The sequence below is a fragment of the Chrysochloris asiatica genome, unplaced genomic scaffold (genome assembly GCF_000296735.1).
Source record: "Chrysochloris asiatica unplaced genomic scaffold, ChrAsi1.0 scaffold00018, whole genome shotgun sequence".
Taxonomy (NCBI): domain Eukaryota; kingdom Metazoa; phylum Chordata; class Mammalia; order Afrosoricida; family Chrysochloridae; genus Chrysochloris; species Chrysochloris asiatica.
In genome coordinates, this window is record NW_006408536.1 from 8,846,185 (window position 1) to 8,852,184 (window position 6,000).

A 6,000-nucleotide genomic window follows, 5' to 3' on the forward strand; every position below is an offset into this window, starting at 1 on the left:
GTACACCCATACAAATGAACAGGCTAAGACACTCGTGCAAATGGCAAAGGCTGGATCATCTGTGCAAATTGCACCCAGCTAGGACACCCATAAAAGTACATTGGGACACCTGAGAAAAGCCCACAGGCTTGGCCACCGTCATGTACAGTGCATACACTGGAACACTTGGCAAAGTGTACAGGTTTGAACACCTGAGAAAATGCACTGTGGGGACACTTGAAAAGTGTGCAAGAATGGGACATCTCTGCAAAATATGATGTTGGGGAAAATTGTTCAAAGTGATGAGGCTGGGAACTGGGACATCTGGGTAAAGGGCACAGACTGGGACAGCCATGAAAAGTGCAAGAGGTTAGGCCACCTGTCCAAAGTGGACAGACTGAGAAATTTATGCAAAAAGCACATGCCAGGGTTCTGTGCAATGTGTATAGGCTGGAAATTTTGTCCAGAGTGTACAGTGCAGGGGCATCTGTGTAAAATGAACAGGAAAGGACATCTGCGAAGTGCAGGAGGCTGGAATGCTCATGCAAGTGAGTAGATTGGGACACTCGTGCAAGTGCACTCACCAAAAGCATAAGAGAACAAATTCATCACCATCAAGTCGATTCTGACTCATAGCGAACCTCTGTAGGGTTTCTGAGGCTGTAAATATTTACAGGAGCAGAACTCTCCCACAAAGCAGCCTGTGGTTTCCAACTGATGACCTTGGGTTGTGAAGACCAGTGCTTGTCCGATGGCACCACCAGGGGAAATGCACTAAGAGGGCATTAAACAAAAGTGCCTGCAATTGTAGCACCTTTGCACCAGGCACCAGTTGGGGCAACCATGCAGAGTGTGCAGGCTGGAACACATGTGCAAAGCTCATAGACTGAGGAATCCCTGAAAATGCTCAGGCTGTGATACTCGTGCAAATATACAGGCTGGACTCCTATGCACATGAACAGGCTGGGACAAGTTCTCAAAGCGCACAGGACACTTGTGCAAACTGTACAGTCTGTAATACCTGTTCAAAGTGCATGAGGCAGTGATAAGTGTACAAAGTGCACAGACTAAGACACCTGTGCAAAGTGCACATAATAGACCACCTATGAAAACTGTATGCAATTGCTCAAATGCTCAAGTTAAGACTCATAGGATAATGCACTGCAGGGACCTCAGTTCAATGTGCATGAGTCTGGGACCCCTATGCATATGGAAAAGCTGAGACATTCATGCAAAGTATATGAGGCAGGTTTACCTGAATAGTGAACAGACTGCGAATTCCATGAAAAGTGCACATGCTAGGATCCTGTGCAAAGTGCACAGACTGGAAAATCCATTCAAAGTTTACAGTGCGGGGACATCTGTGCAAAATGAACAGGCTAGGACACCTGCAAAGTGCAGGAGGCTGGAATTCCCATGCAAAATGAGCAAACTGTGCAAACGCACCAGATGGGACATCAGTGCAACATGCCTGAGGCTGGGACCCCATTGCAGAGAGCACAGATTGGGGCACCCATGAAAATTACACAGGCTGGTACACCTCTCCAGAGTACACGAGACTGCAACACCTGTGTCAAGTGTACAGTCTGGGAACCTGAGCAAAGTTCATGAGACTGGGACCCCAGTGAGAAGTGTACAGGCTGTAACACCTCTCCACAGCCTGTGGGCTTGGAAACCTGGGTAAAGTGAACAGTAAAGAACACCTGTGCAAAGTGTATGAGACTGAAACCCCTGTGCAAACAGCACAGGCTGGGACACCGTGTCAAAAGCCAACCTTTGGCACACCTGTGTAAACTGCACAAAGTTGGGACACCTATAAAATGTGCACAGACTGGGACACTTGTTGAGAATGCACAGGCTGAGACACCAGTGCAAAGCACACAGGCTAGGACACCATGACGTGTGTACAGGCTCGGACATCTGTCCGTTGTACATGGCTTGAAAACTCAGGTAAAATTCATGAGAATGTACAGACCGTGCCGAATGCACAGTCTGTGAAGCCTGGGAAAGGGCCAGACCAGAACATCCTTCTAAAGGTTCCGGGCTTGGACACCTGTGCAAAATGAACAGTATAGAAGCCTGAGCAAAATGCATAAGACTGAAATCCCTGTGCAAAGTGTACAGGCTGGAAACACATGTGCAAAGCTCATGAGGCTGAAGCATCATGTAAATTACCTAGACAGGACCTCAACCCTGAAAAATGCTCAGGTAGGAACTCCTGTGTAAATGCGCAGGCTGGGACACATGCAAATCACACAGGCTGAGACACCTGTGAAAGGGCTCATCCCAGGACACCTGTGAATAGTGCATGAGGCTGGGATGGTTCAAATACTCAGATTGAGACACCTGGACATGTCCACTGAGAGACTCCTGCTCAAAGTGTATGATGCTGGGACATCTGTGTAAGAAACACTTTTTTTTTTTAATGTTTTATTGTGACTTATGTGATAGTTTACATGGGAGAACATTAGTTTTACATTCATTCTTTCGTATATCATTTCATTGCCATGATTACAATCCCCTCCATGCATCATCAACCAACCAAAGGGTATACCCTGCAAGCCTGCCCCCCCCCACCACCACTCCTTCGCCCGGTCTTCAGCACACAGCCCCTCTCCATCTCTGGATCTAAAGTCCCCAGCTGCTCCATCTCTCCATGTCAACATCTCTGCCTCTGTCTCAGTCATCACTGCTGCAAGAAACACTTTTGCAAAGTAATAAGTTAAAACACCTGTGGGAAGTATGTACCGGTTACACATGTGTACAAAGTACATGAGGGTGGGACATCTGTGAGAAGTGTAGAAACTGAAAAACCTGTGCTATGTGGACAGGGCAAGGACATCTCTCCAAAGTGCACAGACCAGGACACATGTACCAAATGTATAGGCTTAGACTCCTGCTCATATTACATGAGATTGGAAAACCTTGCCAAGTGCAGAGGCTGGGAAATCAGTGTAAAGTGCACATGGGCAGGACACACATGCAACAAGAGCAGGCCAGGACACCTGGGTAGCGTGCACAGGCTGGGGCACCCATACAAATAAACAGGCAAACTACAAAGGCTGGAACATCTGTGGAGATTGTACCAGCTACGACACCCATAAAAATACACACATTGGGACTCCCATGAAAAACACACAGGCTTGCCCCCACCCCCATGCAGAGTGCATATGCTGGAACACCTGTGCTAACTGTACACTTTGGACACCTAGGTAAATGCACTGCAGGAACATTTGAAAAGTGTATAAGAGTAGGACACCTGTACAAAATGTGAGGTTGGTACACTTGTTCAAAGTGCTTGAGGATAGGACACTGGTACAAAGGACACAGGCTGGGACAGCCATGTAAGGGCAAGAGTTTGGACCACCTGTACAAAATGAACACACCAAGAAATCCATGCAAAGTGCACAGGCTAGAAAATCTGTCCAAAGTTTACAGTGCAGGGACAGCTGTACAAAATGAACAGGCTAGGACACCTGCAAAGTGCAGGAGGCTGGAACGCCCATGCATTAGGATGCCTGTGCAAAAATGCATAGTGTGGGAGACCAGTGCAAAGTGCATGAGGCTGGGATATCTGTGCATAGTGTACAGACTGAACACTTGTGTAAAGCGCATGATGTTGAGGCATCTTTATGAATTTCCCAAGCTGAAAAAGCTCTACAATGCAGACAAGGCAGGAATGCCTCTCCCAAGAGCACAGACAGGGACACCTGAATAAACACACCTATCCACCTCTTCTCTGTCAGTTTGTAGCACTGTGTCAGTTTGTGGCACTGTGGTAGCTTGTGTATTGCTGTGAAGCTAGAAGCTATGCCACCGGTATTTTAAGGATCAGCAGGATCTTCCAGACTAAGACAGACTAGGAAGAAAGAGAGGCAGACCACTTCTGAAGACTTAGCCACTGAAAACTGCGTGAATAGCAGCAGAAGATGGGCCCCTCCAACTTGGTCGATGTTCAACCATTTCAAGAGGCAGCATATTGAAGGAAGATGTCCAAGCTGCATGGAAGGCATTGGCAAAAAGCAAGTTTTCAGGAAATGACAGAATACAACTGAAATGACACAACAAACTAAGAGGCACTTGCTGATTCATCTACGCAAAGAAATTTGGAAGCCAGTTAAATGGCCAACTAACTAGAAGAAAGCCATAGTTGTACCTATCCCATGCAAAGGTGACCCAATGGAATGCAGAAATCATCCAATAGTATCATTAATATCACATGTAAGTAAAATTTTGCTGAAGATAACTCAAAAAAGGTTGCAGCAATACATTGACAAGGAGTTTCCAGAAATTCAAACCAGATTCAGAAAAGGACCTGAAGTGAGGGATATCATTACTGACATCAGATGGATCTTGGGTAAAAGCTGAGAATACTGGAAAGCTGTTTACTTGTGCTTTATTGAGTATGCAAAGGAATTCGACTCTGTGGATCATGACAAACTATGGATAATGATGCAAAGAATGGGGATTCCACAACACTTAATTATGCTCATAGGAACCTGTACATAGATGAAGAGGCAGTTCTTTGAACAGAACAAGGAAATATTGAATGGTTTAAAATTAGGAAAGGTGTGCATCAGGGTTGTATTCTTTAATCATATGTATCCAATCTGTATGAGGAACAAATAATCCAAGAATCTGGATTATATGAAGAAGAACATAGCATCAGGATTGGGGGAAGGCTCATTAACAACCTGTGACATGCAGATGACACACCCTTGCTTGCTGAAAGCAAAAAGTATTTGATATATTTGCTGATGAAGATCCAAGACTACAGCCTTCATCACAACTGAACCAATAAATAACATCATGATAAACAGAAAAGATTGTAGGTATAAAAGATTTCATTTTTCTTGGATCCACAGTTGGAAGCAGCTGTCAGGAAATCAGCAACATATTCCATTAGGAAAATCTGCTGCAAAAGACCTCTTTAAAGTGAACAGCAAAGATGTTGCTTTGAGAACTAAAGTGTGCCTGATCCAAGTCATGGCATTTTCAATCACCTCATATGCATGTGAAAGTTGGGCAGTAAGTAATAAAGACCATAGAAGACTCAATGTGTTTGAATTACGATGTTGACAAAAAAATACTGAAAGCACCATAGACGGAAAGAAACAAACAAATCAGTTTTGGAAAAAGAATAGGCAGAGTGTTCCTTAGAAGGAGGATTGTGAGACTTCATCTCTCTTACCTTGGACATGGTGTCAGGAGGGACCTGCTTCTGGGCCATCCTCACAATTGTTACGTTTGAGCCGATTATTGCTGCCACTGTGACAATCCATCTTGTTGGGAGTCTTCCTCTTTTTTGTTGACCCTTCACTTTACCTAGCATGACGTCCTTCTCCAGGGACTGGTCCCTCCTGATAACATGTTTGACGTATGAGATATGAAGTCTCGCTATCCTAGCTTCTAAGGAGCATTCTGGTTGTACTTCTTCCAACACAGATTTGTTTGTTCTTCTGGCAGCCCATGGTACTTTAAGTATTCTCCTCCAACACCATAACTCAAATGCATCAATTCTTCTGTGGGTTTCCTTATTCACCATCCAACTTTCACATGTATATGAAGCTACTAAAAATACCATGGCTTGTGGCAGGAGTACCTGGATCTTCAAACTGACATCTTTTCTGTTAAACACTTTAGAGCGGTCTTGTGCTCCAGATTTGCCTAAAGAAATGCAGTGTTTGCTTTCTTGACGGCTGCTTTCATGAGTGTTGATAGCGAACCCAAACAAAATAAAGTCTTTGACAACTTCAATCTTTTCTCCATTGACCGTGATGTTATTTATTGGTTCAGTGATAAGGAGTTTTGTTTTCTTTACATTGAGGTACAATCTATATCAAAAGCTTGAAGTTGTCAAAGGCTTTATTTTGTTTGGGTTCACTATCAACACTCATGGAAGCAGCAGTCAAGAAATCAAACAATGCATTGCTTTAGGCAAATCTGCTGCAGAAGACTTCTTTAAAGTGTTCAAGAGCAAAGATGTCAGTTTGAAGACTGAGGTGCACCTTACCCAAGCCA